Raw genomic sequence first — 15,982 nt, 5'->3', positions numbered from 1 at the left:
ATATGCATATTAGGTCAAACCTCACCGATGACCTTGACCATGACATATGTTGTCAAGGTCACCCTCCTGAGTGACATTCAGAAGGTTTTAGCTGGCGGTCATTGTTTATTAAAAAGTTATTAACAAAAAAAGTTTAGAACATATAGCAGTTATTTTGAGTATTGGAAGGCATAAATGACTAATATATATGTCGAAATAGTTCACGCATACATTTTCCACGCAAAACGAGATGCCACATGGGTTCGTGACGCGCTTTACAAGCTCGTTTATATATATTATATGTAAAATATTTGAAAATTACGTACAAAACTTATTTGAATTATACATATATGTAATTTTTTATTATGTACACTTCTATATACTTATGTAATATACGCAAATGTATTAAAATAATATTTAAATAATTTAAAGCGAACATCTTGTTGCGGCTCTGTGCCCTTTCATTATATATATTTGATTTCTAATCAATTGAGTTTATCACGATTATTAATATTTAAATAATTATCTTTTTCTTAAAATATATTTTTTAAATTAATAAACAATAAAACATTGTAATACTCGATTAAAAAAGAAAAGGAAAAAAAAAGAAAAAGGAAGAGAAAGCAAAAAAGAGAATGTATGTAAGAAAAAATTAAGATTAAAATGATTATAATGTTATATGTACAGGAGTATATGGTAAAAGTTTACAATAACTTACACAGCTCGGATTACTTTGACCTTGACATATGTTGTCAAGGACATAATACTGAGTAATTTTTCCTTATAACTTAATCGGCGGTCGCTTTTTATTAAAAAGTTATTAACAAAAAAAAGTTTGGCGACCTCACCAATTTCAATGACCTTGATATATGTTGTCAAGGACATAATAAGTTATTGTAAACTTTTACCGGAGTATATTAATATATACATGACATCATTAAATTAATATATTCTAGGACAGTAGAATGTTTACTTATCATTAAAATAGCGATAAAATTGATTAATTAAATATAGTGATAAAATTAATTAATTAAAAATTGTTTTTTTTTCTGGCCAAATAAAATGAATTTTTGTAAACAACTACTCTAGTTAAAGTACGAATAAAGTATTTATCAGTGATCCTCTTTTCATTGCATAGATATTTTAATTGTTTTTATTATTTATTACTTTGCACATAAAATTTATTTTGAGATATAATAGAGAAGCATGTAATAGGAATAGCATGTGATAACTGATAATACAAGCATGCGATAATACAATATGATAGATGTTATGCAATATTCTGCATTACTATGCAATACTATGTAGCATTATGTAATATTATACGATACAATATGTATCTTATTTTCTTAATTTTATTTCATTACTATTCATACAAATTTTTCGCGTCAATAAATTTTTTAATTTTACCTTTAATTCTAACGTTTCATACAAACAAATAGTATGTATTACAATATAAAAGTCTTCCTCTGTGAGGAAGCAATAGGAGTAGAAAAGACTGAAGAATATAATAAAATTAGATTTTTCGCCCGCGCTTCGCGCAGGCTCAAGATCTATTCCCCTCTCCCCAAACTCACTCATTAATTATAGGAGCACCTTTGATATTCTTTCTCCTCAAACTCTAACCTACATCTTCGAATTCTTTTTTGAAAAATACAAAATAATAGATAATATTATAGATGCAGATTAGCATATTGTCAAATATTTCAAAAAATGTAATACTTTATATTAAAATCTTTAAATTTTATTTTTGCTCGCGCCTCGCGCGTTTTCACCCTCCGTTTTGACCCGCCATTATTAACTCTCTTTCATTTTCTTCCATTTTATTTTCTCTTTTCGAAATCATCAAAAAATTAGAAAAATTTTGGCACCGGTTTCAAGAAAATCAATTCATTAATGAAAAATTGTCCATTAATAAAAAATTAAACTTATCCTCCAAAAATTAAAAAAAATTTTGACATTTGACTCCTATTTCATATATAATTCTTTAAGATTTGATCAATTAATTCCCGAAAAATTGGAAAAATTTTGTAACCGGTTCCCAAAAAAATCGGTAACGAAAAATTATACACTTTATAGCAACCCCGGGAAATTTTACCTCTATTTCATATGTAATTCTTTAAGATTCGGTCAATTAATTCCCGAAAAATTAAAAAAATTTCGTAACCGGTTTCCCAAAAGATCGGTAACAAAAAATTATGCACTTTATAGCAAACTCCAGGAAATTCTACCTTTATTTCATATACAATTCTTTGAAATTCGATCAATTAACTCCCAAGAAATTTGAAAATTTTCGTAAACGGTTTCCACAAAAATCGGTAACGAAAAATTATCTAAAAAAATTATGCATAAAAAAAATTCAGCTTGATATCTCAAAATTTACGGAAATTGGAGCAGAAATCGGAAACCCCTTTATTATTAGCAATTTTTCTATAAACTCATCGTAGCCATCCTAAAAAAATTAAAAAATTTTGAAACCGGTTTCCAAAAAATCGATTATGAAAAATTATACACATCTTTGCCATCCCCAAAAAATTAGAACAATTTAGGCATTGTTTTTAAGAAAGTAACAAAAAATTATCTCTAAAAAAATTCAGCTAATATCTCAAAATTTGAGGAAATTAGAACAATCACGTATATTTTTTAAACAAAAATTGGAAATCCCTTTAGAAAAATTGGAAAAACTTCGTAACCGGTTTCAAGAAAATCAATTCATTAATGAAAAATTATCCATTAATAAAAAATTAAACATCCTCCAAAAATTAAAAAAATTTTGACACGACTCCTATTTCATATATAATTCTTTAAGATTTGGTCAATTAATTCCCAAAAAATTGGAAAAATTTTGTAACCGGCTTCCAAAAAAATCGGTAACAAAAAATTATACACTTTATAGCACTCCCCGGAAAATTCTACCCTTGTTTCATATATAAATCTTTTAAATGCGGTCAATTATTTCCCGAAAAATTAGAAAAATAAAAAAACCGGTTTCCAGAAAATCGGTAACGAAAAACTATACACTTTATGGCACTCCCTGGGAAATTCTACCCCTATTTCATATACTTTTGGTAAAAATTCGGTCCACTAACGAATGAGTAGTTTGCGGTCAGACATACATACATACAGACGACGGTACTTATATATATAGATCTATACTATCTATACTAATATATAAAATCCTTACGGGTGGTGTATGTTTGTACGTTATTAACTTAAAAACTATTGGACCGAATTTTTACCACAAGTATATAAAATAGGGGTAGATTTTTCCGGGGAGTGCTATAGAGTGTGTAGTTTTTCGTTACCAATTTTCTGGAAACCGATTTTTTTTATTCTTACGGGTAATGAAATTAAAGAAATTAAAAAAATTGGTTTCCAGAAAATAGATAACAAAAAACTATACACTCTATAACACTCCCCGGAAAATTCTACCCCTATTTTATATACTTATGGTAAAAATTCGGTCCAATAGTTTTTAAGTTAATAACGTAAGGAGAGAGAGAGAGGGAGAAGGAGAGAGAGAGAGAAAGAGAAAGAGAGAGAGAGAGAGAGAGAGAGAGGAAAAATACAGAAGTGTGATAAAGAAAAAAGTAAGGATGTATTTTAAATATCATTCTCTGTTTACTTTTCTTTCTATCTCTCTTTAAGATTCGGTCAATTATTTTCCGAAAAATTAGAAAAATCGGTTTCCAGAAAATCGGTAACGAAAAACTATACACATGATGGCACTCCCCGGAAAATTCTACCCCTCTGTATTTCATATATATACATTATATTTCACATAACCTCGATTTTTCACTTAAAAACCCAAGGGATAAAATCGGTAAGTGAAATATCGAGGTTCTGTGTACATCGCGAGCAATCTCAAAATTTCCGAAAAAACGCCCTGGTAAATCAAGGGATGATGTCGCTGATCGGTAAGTGAAATATCGGAAAAACGGAAATGACTCAATAGCGTGAAACTCGAGTAAAGAAAGACCGGTTACGACATGTTTAATTCATGAAAACATTTATGCAGTCCGATTTGAAATTAGAGGCATTTATTAGTTATGATTCAAATTACGAATATCAATTTCATCCGAGAGTAATAATTGAGAAAATGGATGCAATATGTGATCATTGTCAAGCAAAAAAGTTTAAAACTTAAGCACCTAGGATGTGTTATTCATGCGGAAAAGTTAAACTACCGTCTTTAAATCAACCACCCGACACTCTCCTTATGTTTGTCCACAATAAGGATATTGAAACACAAATAAAGTCGTTTCAAGAAAAACGACTCCCGGGCGAAGCCCGGGTAACCAGCTAGTATAAATATACAATATCTTTTATGTTGTATGTGTTTAAATATTTTTGTACGTAATAATGAATAAAAATATATTGATAGCTTATTATTCATTTTATTTTGATTTCACAAATGATTATATGTAAAATATTTGAAAATTACGTACAAAACTTATTTAACTTATACACATATGTAATTTTTAATTATGTGATTTAATATGTTTATAAAATATAAATCAAATATTAATTAACAATGCACAAGCCAAGAAATATCATAATATGTTGTTAGAAAAATCTTCAATAGGGAAAAGAGGGGTAAGATGACGACCTTAAGATTTGCCGATTTTTCCTAATTTCTGTGAGAATATAAAAATAATAATCTATTTTTTTTAGATTCACTAAAGACTTATATAAACTTTAAAAATTTAGAAACTGAATAAATTAGAATTTTTAAAAATTTACATTTTTTAAGAACGTGTCGTTTTCGTCATCTTGCCCCCATATTCGGGTAAGATGACTTTTACTAGTGAATAAGATAACGAAAAGACAAATTAAGTTAAAAATATACTTTTTTACGAATAAGATTTATTTTATTGTAATAAACTTCTTATATTGTTTTGGTGTTATAACATTTTAACGCAATGAAAGAAAAATAAAAAACAAAAAAATCAGTGAAACATAATAAAATTTGTTTACACAGGTAACCAATATTAAAAAACTAACTAATTTGACGCAGTCACATTTACAATGCACATTAACAATTATAACTGCATTTACGGATATGTTATCTTGCACACGCATGACGTTCGTATCTTACCCGCAGTTATTGTATTTATTTTTTCATTTAATAAAAATGTTGCAATGCAAAAAATGAAAAATGCTAGTGTGTTATTCTACACATTCTTAGCTATACTATACCGTAATTTTATAGAGAAAATGAAAGTATTTACTATAATTATGTCATTCCTTATAAACAAACACCAAAAAGTTACATATGGGTGCATCCAAAACACATTTCTTATTAGGTATGTTATAGTGGGCGGCAGTGTGGTCTAGTGCCCATATAGCATGAAATATTCCATGAATGTTCTATAAATATTCTTTAGAATATTCATGAATTTTCTATGAATGATCTATAAATGTGCAAAAAACGTGTAATGTCCCGCTTTGAATGTCCTTAGAAATTTCTTTAAATATTCTCGAATAATCTACAAATGTTTTATAAATATTTCCCCATAATCCATAATTTTTTATATATGCAAAATATATTTATAGAACATTTATAGATTATTTTAGGAACATTAAAAATGGGATATCGCATATTCTGTATACATTTAATATTCACCCGACATAAAAAAAATTATTTATTTCAAAATTTTATTACTATTTTTTAACTAAATTTGTTTCTTAAGATGCAGTCTATAATTATAAATATTTTCTCGTATTTGAAAAACACACTTACCTTCGTGGGATTCGAACTCGGGACCTCGGGACCTCTGCATCGTGAGCCAACTGCCTTACGTGGTAGACTACTTCTTAATTTGATGTAAGCGTTATATATAGTCTACATATGTCATAACCAGCGCAAATATATAATTTTTCAAAAATCATCTTAAGAAACAAATTCAGTTTAAAAAGAGTAATAAAATTTTGAATTGGATATATGATATAATATTTCTCAATGTCGGGTGAATGCTTGAAATATGCATAACATATTGTACATACTTCAAGAAAATCACGAAATATTCTATAAATATTGCAGAAAAATTTCTAAAAAGTTTTTATTATATATATATGGGACATTCTCCATGTCAACCGGATCAGCGCCGTGGCCAAAATTTGAGAGGGTTTAAAAATTTTTTCCAGAGTGCAAAATTTATGTAAACGTATTAGCTTTCGAATACCAAGTGCGCATTTGAAAAAATTCAAAATGGCGGTCAATAGGGAGCCCATTAACCCCATTAAATATCACATTTTATCCGGAAAATGAATATATATATATATATATATATAGGTATATAATGCTTTCCAGAATATTTATATAATGTTCCAAAATATTCTTTAAATATTCCTAGAATAATTAGAATGTTTTTAATATTTTTCCTAAAATGTTTATAGATTATTTTAAAAATATTCTACTAATATGTAAAAAATATTCTATTAATATTCTGAATATTTCATGTTCATTGCAATGTTCACAGATTATTATTGAAATATTCATAGCAATTCTAGAAAAGTTTTTCAGAATATTCATAGCTCATGCTATAAATGTTTAAGAATATTAACAAAATGTTCCGTAAATATTCTAAATATTATATATTTGTTAAAATATTATAGAACATCCTATACATTTTTTAAATGTAATATATTTATTAGAATATTTGCAGAATATTCTATGCATATTCCGAATAGACAAAATTTCATGGAATATTTATAGAACTTCTATAAAATATTCTGAATGACCCGTGGAATATTAAAATATTTATAGATTGTTTATAGCACATTTCTTGCATATTCCATGCTGTATGGGTGGTAGAGCGCCAGACTCGTAATCTGAGGAACCATAGGTTCGAGTCCACTAGAGCCATGTAAACATGGAATGTTTTTCCGGCAGCTGCGCTCCTCCGTGCAAGATAGGCTCTTGTGCGGAGCAAACTGAGCTCCATCTTTCGGAAGAGACGTTAAGCTGTTGGTCCAAAGGGTTAAAGTGAGAGGAGAAGGGTAGTAGAGTGTACAGGTTTGGGTAACGTTCCTTATAAAAACGCCTTGCAAACCCTGCGGGGATAAGCAATAAAGATAGTTTATGAGTTTTTTTTTTATTAGGTATGTTATCCACTTTTGAGGACAGATTGAAATCAAACTACAAGAGATTATGTGCTATTATCTAAAGCCTTTAATGAGTTCGGCATCGACTCATTATCTGTTATTAGTTTTAAAAAATTAGCAATTTGTCATCTTACCTTCCTTTCCCTTACTTTCTCTTATCTAACTCTATTTTAATTTTATTATGTTTTAATAATTTTTGAAATAAAAATATTTCCTTATTTTCTATTTAAAAACATTCAACAATGATGTAGTTAAAGTGAGATCCACGTATGTATCTTCAGTTAATCTTTAACCGAACTCAATTCAAAAAATAAATGTAGCCTACAAGGGTTAAGATTATAAAGAAGATATCAAAAACAACAACATTAGCGGAACAAAAATAAACTTATATTATCATTTATATATTGGATCAAGTACAAATACGTAATAAAAATTATGAATTATCAGATGAAAAAGATATCATCTTTCTCTATTGTCTTATTAGAAATTGTTGGATAATGACATTGTTAAAATAAAAAGCCAATTGACTTTTGATAATTCACTTAAAAAGGCGACAAGCTTCGCAAATTGATAAGAATATGTTTGCGAAGAAGTGCGCCGTCATTTCAAGAAGATAATCAAAGTGATAAATGACTTTATGACATTCATATCTACGCACTTGCGAATGTTATATAATTCTATCCTGGCGTCCGTGCAGGAGTCAGTCGTAAAATCTCACCCATGATGTGTGTATCGTATCGCCAGATCTATCGAGTTAACCGTTTCCATTTAGACAGAAGTTCTAATGACAATTAACAAAACTAATACAGTAATGTAATTTACGCTTCTTATCGTGTCAATAACATTATCAATTAAGTGTGGAAATCGTTTCATCAATCCGAAACAAAAACTGCCGACAATCAGGAACTTCTTCTTCTTGTGCAACGAATCTGGAGATTCCTGTCGCGATGGAGCTATCTACTTTGCTTCTGACAATTCTGGCAGCAAGTATTTGCTTATATTATTTTTTTCTAAGGAAGCTATCTTACTTCGAGCGACTAAAGATCCCGCATGTGAAGCCGGTTCCATTATTGGGCAATATGGCACCTTTTATTTTTCAACGTACATCCTATATGGATCCCATACAATCTCTTCTCGAATGCAAAATACTTCGGCCTCTACGATTTTATAACACCGACCTTCGTTATCCGTGATCCAGATCTGATTTCCACGATTGCCCTCAAAAAGTTCGACAACTTCTGTGATCACAATAACTTCCTGAACGAAACTCTTGATCCGATAGCCAGTAAAAATCTGTTTGACCTGAAAGAGGATCACTGGCGCGAAATGCGGAACTTCTTAGCCCTAGTTTTATATCCAGCAAGATGAAGATGATGTTCGGACTTATAAGTCAGTGCGCCGAGAACTTCGTCGATTTTGTGACAACGCAATCCGGAAAAAACGGCAAGACGTATGATATGAAAGACATACTGGGCAGATACGCAAACGACGCAGTGGCCACGTGTGCTTTCGGCATCAGTGTGGATTCTTTTAAGCACCCGAACAACGAGTTCTTCTTGCTTGGAAAGAAAACACTGACTTTTAACAATTGGCTGGCCTTCAAGTTGTTCCTGCATACAAACTTCCCGCTACTTGCAAAACTCCTCAATCTCAAAATGTTTGGCCTAAAGATAGAGAATTTTTTCAAAGACGTTGTTTCCAATACAGTAAAGGTCAGGGATGAGCAGGGAATTGTTTGTCCGGACATGATTCAGTTGATGATGGAGACTAGGAACAAAGATAGCGGACCTACATTCGATATTGATGAAATGACTGCCCAGGTATTCGTTTTCTTTCTCGCCGGATTCGATACTACATCATTAACCATGTGTTTTATAACGCACCAACTCGCTGTCAATCCCAATATTCAGAGCAAATTAAGAGAGGAAATTGGTGATGTTCTCAGACAGACCAACGGTAAGCCTACCTACGAGGCCATCAATCGCATGAAGTACTTAGACGCCGTGATAAACGAAACTCTCAGATTATATTCACCAGCAACTTTGATAGACAGAAAATGTGTCAAAGAGACCGAATTGCCACCAGCGACTTCAGACGGCGAACCGATCACGATAAAGCCAGGACAGTATATGATTTCCAACTTTCTCTCTGCATCGCGATCTGAAGTACTATCCGCAGCCAGACAAGTTCGATCCAGAAAGATTCCTTAACCCTCAGTTACCTTACGTTTTTACACCCCGATATTACCTCATCAGGGTCTGAAAGACCCCTGCCGTCTTCTCCAGCTTGTATCTTTAAGCAAATGCATCAATTAAAGTCTTTTTTTTTTAATCGATGCGTCTTTTAAAGATCTACAATACTGTGCAAGTTAGATTATTCCAAGTTAAAAAATGTAAATGTTATTTTTAAAAAAAGGAAAACGTGTTTTTCTGAAAAAGCGAAAAAGATTGCTTTTTTTCAAGTTGACGTAGTACTGACTAAAAAAAGATACAAGGGTTTCATGAACGTTTTAAAAACCCTGCACGTTTTAACAACGCGCCATTTGGTATCGGACCTAGAATTGGTAATAGATTCGCCTTGACGGAAACAAAAATTATGCTGTTCTACCTGCTTTGGCACTGCGATCTCGAGCCCGATGTTAAAACTGCAAATCCCATCGTGTTGACAAAGAAATCATTCGTTATGTTGCCGGACAAGGACTTCTGGTTAAAATTGCGAGCAAGAGAATCGAAAATTCCTGTTACACAAGGGATATCGAATGGACACGGAGTTGAGGGACAGTGAATGAAGCATATTTACAATTCATCAAGCATAAAATTATATACTTAAAGTTGCTCTTTCTAATTTGTAGCTGAATTCCAATCTTTTCTTCAATTATACATATATTATGTATAAGAAAATAGAAATTTCAGAAAATTGTTTCTTAAATACCATTACTTGTTATATGTAAAGTATTTGAAAATTATGTACAAAACTGATTTGACTTATACATATTATGTAATTTTTAATTATGTAATATACTTCTATGTATGTACATATGTACATATCGAAACTGGCGATACTAGCACCGCTAGTGTCGAAAAAGTGAAAAGAACGCGACTCCAGCGCCATAAAATGAATCTTTAACGACGACGACGTAAACGTAGACGTATCTTAATAAAAAAATTTCACATTTGGACTTTGCATCGCAATATCTCCGCTCGTAGGACACGTAGCGGAAAAATAAAAACACTCTTCTTTATAAATCGATCCCAAGCTATCGATCAAGCCTACTTAAAACTTGATCCGTTCACTCGTTATTGAGATCTCAAAATCTCGGGTACTCGCAACTCATCGTGCGTTCACGTAAAAGAGTCACGGTGCGTCTCGCTCCGCGCGTATTTGGCGCGAGACACTACCGTGTCTCTTGATAGTCTTGATACATAATGAAACATTATATAATCTCTATTAATTTCCTGAATACACATATTTTATGTCATCTAGTAATATATAAAATGGGTTTCCTCCAATTCTTTTCACATAGATGATCGACTAACTTATCTTGTTTAATACCACCTCTACTTAAACAAGCTTGTAAAGCGCGCCACGAACCCATGTGACAACTGGTCTCCGTGTATATACATAATGTTTCATTATGTATATATATAAACGAGCTTGTAAAGCGCGCCACGAACCCATGTGGCACCTCGTCTCGCGTGGAAAGTGTATGCGTGAACTATTTCGACATATATATTATGCCTTCCAATACTCAAAATAGCTGCTATATTTTCTAAACTTTTTTGTTAATAATTTTTTAACTACCGCCGGCTAAAACCTTCTGAAGGTCACTCAAGAGAGTGACCTTGACAACATATGTCAAGGTCAAGGTCATCGGTGAGGTTTGACCTAATATGCATATTTACCTATGTTTTGTTATGTGTACTCAAGCGTTACGTATGTTTTAGCATAGGTTTAGAAAATAGCCATTAGGTATTTGATTAAAAACAGCCATTCACACGGCGGAGTAAGAATTTTCAAACCATTTCAAAGGTTTTCGGACGATTCCGTATAGTGTCACAAACATTAATAATGGGTTGGCGAAGCATCTCTTTGTTGTAAGAATAGGTTCCAAGAACTATTGGAATAGCTCGACAATCCTGACTTCGCCGTGTCAGTGGCTGCCTTTAATCAAATCGCGACCATTTTAAGCATTTTTTATAAATTAATTGTTTACTGAAGATTATTTAATATTAACATTAACATAAATTTTTCTTCAACTTTGCAACTACTAAGTTTTTACTATGGGTTTATATAAATTTTCTATTTTGATGCGAAAAGAATATGTTCTTGTAGTTTGTCCAAATATTTCGTCAAAACTATATATTCATATTTACATATATCCCGATAAATCATACTTTTCTCTTCGACCTTTGTGAGCAGTTTTGCAAACGGTCGTTGAGACAATTTCTGCACTACATTTAGTATCAGACATTCCGTAATACAGGACGGTTATAATGAAATTACCGAATCTAGAACGTAGCGAGATGTGGAATTTTTTTGATCGATTAGAACATTTGCTCGTAAAGTGTAGGGAATATGAAAAAAAATTTGGATATCTCGTATTTATCATATGATAAGAACATTAAGGAATTAAGACATGGAATGTCTACTTAAGTATGTCCTTAATGTTCTTTTCATATGATAACTACGAGATACCCGAATTTCTTTTTCTACTATCCCTCCTCATCCTAATACTCGGACAGTCTGTTAAATAAGATATTGATGTACCATATTTACTACATTTTGCCTTATATTCTGGTAAATCCGAGTAATATTGCCGTAACACGTCAGGTAGTGTGTGGTCTTTATCGAGAAACATTCCACGTCTACTTAAGTGTGTCCTTAAAGCGTGGTGACTTCTCTTCATATACATGTGTTGCGCACGTAGATTATACACATTGTATGTGGGACCTACGGTTTAACGCCGATTCCGAACGGTTATATATTTTTTAGAGAAGTTCTCTTGGCAAGACATACTCTCGGTGGTTTGCCATTGCCTTCCGAGAGGAGAACGAGTGAATATAATTTTTCTATCTCTATTGGCAATCGAACCCGGGATCTTTGACTCAATAGACCAGTGCGCTGTCTACTAGGCCACGCTCGGCCTCGTTAACAGACTATATATAATTAATGTTATTAATTTTAAATTTGGCTGAGAAAGGCACGGTGTTGCCGAAACGTCCTATTTTAGCAATGTTTGTAACAATATATCTTTTTGAATTTTAACAATCTTGTTGCTCGTTATTGGCCGGTAACCTTTAATTTAGACTATACGTATTTAAAAAAACATTTAAAAGAAAAACATGACACAATTATCTGGATAATTACATGCGATCATTTAAAAGAATCTGGATAATTGTGCCATGTTTTTCTTTTAAATGATCCATGTAATACCTATAGGTATTGATTTTATGGTAGATTTGCGAATATATAAGCTTCAAATACTTAACCGCAAAGTCATTATAAGCATTACATTTACTCAAAAGAATATTCTAATTTTCAAAGACTTGTGTCAAAATATTTGAAAACTATTGGTAAAAAATATTTTTTATTGTAAGAAAACTTACTTAAAATAAATAAAATAAAATAAGTAAGTGCTTTCCTTGGCTGTAGAATGATCTGTTATACCGGCTAAGAGTACAACCAGCGAAAGTGTTCGTTTCGTGGAGTTTTGAACTTTTTTTGAGGTTTGCTCGGAACTGAGAACCAAACTGACAATTCTGACTTTGGATTCGGATTCAGCGGGTCAAAATACATAGGAATATACTAGTCTAGTATACAGGCCAACCCACTTTTTTTGTGTGCCTGTGTTATTTTTATGGGTGCCCCTGAATTCTTGGTACTTTTCTCATATTTAGATAGAGCGAGCCAAACTGAGTCGAAAAGTCTTGTACCATTTTGCAATTTTCTCAATAGTTTATGAGTTATTAATAATTAAAAATCGCCGTATTGGCCCGGCCCATCGCCAAATCCAAGCGCGCCGTGAGATACGACCGCCCCGCGGTCCGCGCGCGGGCAGTTGTTTACAACAAGCGGCGGCGATCACGCACGAGCGGCGCGTAACGCCGGGCCCCCGTTCTAAGCGATGATAGTAAAATTTTCTAACGACATAGAAAATTTTTTTGTGCGCACGTATGTACATACGTGTGTACATGCATACACAAGAAAATATCAATTCTACTGCTTAAAAAAGCGATTACTCAATTTACTTTTTTCTTTTAATAAGTAACGGTTGTCTTTAAGAAAGAATATTTTCTTGATAATAGTTATAAAATGTACAAATTTTAGAAAGAGTCTTTATCATGTACTCGAAAGAAGAATTTATACTCCTTCAAGAAGCATAATAAAATTCTATCAAAGAAAGTTAAAAAAAATAAATAACGTAATATGAGGAACCTCGAGATTAAAATAGGAGAAGTCAAAACTATGAGGGTCAGACGCAGATCACAGTGCGTAATATCAGAAATAACTGATTTATTCGTCATTTTGATACATTACATCGATCCGTACGTTTCGGTTCAGTTTTGAGCCATCTTCAGCGGTAGTTACAGAAATTGAGTTACACGTTCTCCGTACCATATGGCGAATTTACTGATTCAAAGTATTAGAAACATAGGCCAATAGATCCATATCCGCAAATTTGTTCAATTAATGTCGAGATATTAAAAAGATTCTTTAGGAAACTCACCATTCGGTCTGAAAAACGTGGAATACAGAGCCATGTACATAATGAATACTACTCTCTGGCACCCTGTATATGTAGGGGAGACCAGGGCTAAGCCGACACTATTTTTTCAAAGGCAATTTTTAATATTTAATTAAAATTTTTAAGCAAATTCAATGGTATATATTTAAAGAGTGTTTCTTCAGGTACAAAATTGATTCAGGAAGTTTTGCTGTACGTCGCTTTGTTTTGCCGCCAGGAAAGGAAAAGTGACGCAAAGACAAATTTCCAAATTGAAAAATGCCGTATGGTGAGTTTACTGATTCAAAGTATCAGAAACATAGACCAATTGATCCATATCTGTAAATTTGTTCAATTAATGTTGAGATATTAAAAAGATCCCTTAGGAAACTCACTATTCGGTCTGGAAAACGTGGAATACAGAGCCATGCGTACATAATGAATATCTACTCTCTGGCACCCTGTATATGTAGGGGAGACCAGGGCTAAGCCGACACTATTTTTTCAAAGGCAATTTTTAATATTTAATTAAAATTTTTAAGCAAATTTAATGGTATAATCTTTTAAAGAGGTTTCTTCAGTACAAAATTGGATTCAGGAAGTTTTGCTGTACGTCGCTTTGTTTGCCGCAGGAAAGTAAAGTGACGCAAAGACAAATGTCCAAAAGGGAAAATGCCGGGTAAACTCGACACTTTGTGATAATTAAGAAAACGAGTTTTGTTATAACTAATACATGCACCGTTATATATATATATTATATATATATATATATATGATATTATGTAGTTTTGTTAGTTTTTATTATCAATCTTCAAAAATAAGGTTACATTAACTATGACATCAATCCAAAAGTGTGTCACATTTTATTATAAAAGTGTGGACTCCACGATACAACTGATATAAGTTGTGCAGTTCCGTCATTTATACGTCGTTCTTATAACATCGTTGGTCAAATTTTAAATAGGAGAAACGGATCCTATCAAATGCCATCTATCGGATGATTCGGACATTTGCATAGTCATTTGCTAGTGATGGTTCAGTACTGTCTGACAGAATATTGGCCGATGTGCGGGTGCCAACCATTGGCCAACCGTAAGGCTTTGTCACAACGCCTGGCTATTCTATAGGTAGGCAGTCAGTTATTTACCACTGTTGGTCGAGTACTGGCTGACAGAACTCTGGCCGACAGTTGGCTGCCCTACGTTGGCCAAGCGTTGGCCTTCATCACAACGCCTGCCTATCCTATATAGGTAGGCAGTCAGTTATTTGCCACTGTTGGTCGAGTACTGGCTGACAGAACTCTGGCCGACAGTTGGCTGTCCTACGTTGGCCAAGCGTCGGCCTTCGTTGTAACGCCTGACTATTCAACAACCAGTAAATTGCCAATGATGGACCAGTATTGGCTGACAGATTCTTGGCCAATGGTTGAACGCCCTAGCTCCGGCCAAGCCTTGGCTACCTTGCCACTACGGGCAATTCCTACATGGGTATCACTCGCGAAAGTGCATCGTAAAACTCTACAGTTTTCGCGAAAGTACATTTTAAAGTTCTAAAAAATGAGTGAATTAGAAAATTTTCTCTTAATTTGACTAATAACCATCTCATTGATGTGTTATAAGTTAACCTTTTAAAGGTTAACCTTTTAATACCTCAATGAGATGTTTTAAGTCCCCAAATTTAAGAGAAGATTTTCTAATCACTAATTTCTTAGAACGTTTACAATGTACTTTCGCGAAAACTGTAGTTTTACGATGCAATTTCGCGAGTGATGAACGAGTATGTAGGTACGAATGCTCGGATATATAATATACAAAATTTAATAACTATTAACAAAAATTTTTTTACATTTAGCACTCATTTTGTTATAATTATCAGAGTAGTTTGATAATATTTCCTAAACTATTTGAATAATTATTAATAAACTATCAGTTTATAGTTACCAAACTGTTTGGTTACATTTATCATTACTTGGTAATAATTACCAATCTTTGCCAATAATTACCAAATATATCAGGTTTTATTACAATTATTTGTTAACATTAACCAAATTATTTCGTCACATTCACCTGTACGTTTAGTTGAAGCTATTTCACCAGGTAGCTTGGTCACATTAACCAAGCCTGGATTATTATAACCAAGCCTTTTTTTCAGTGCGACCATTCCTGTATCGGA

General features: G+C 32.5%; 1 pseudogene; it reads left to right on the top strand.

Moving 5' to 3' along the window:
* The first annotated feature begins 7,378 nt into the window (after positions 1-7,378).
* On the top strand, positions 7,379-9,995 carry LOC139810389 (cytochrome P450 9e2-like; annotated as a pseudogene).
* Positions 9,996-15,982: the final 5,987 nt, after the last annotated feature.

This window comes from Temnothorax longispinosus, chromosome 3 (genome assembly GCF_030848805.1).
Source record: "Temnothorax longispinosus isolate EJ_2023e chromosome 3, Tlon_JGU_v1, whole genome shotgun sequence".
Classification (NCBI taxonomy): Eukaryota; Metazoa; Arthropoda; class Insecta; order Hymenoptera; family Formicidae; genus Temnothorax; species Temnothorax longispinosus.
The sequence above is the reverse complement of the archived record's forward strand: the minus strand, read 5'-3'. Positions and strand labels throughout refer to the sequence as shown.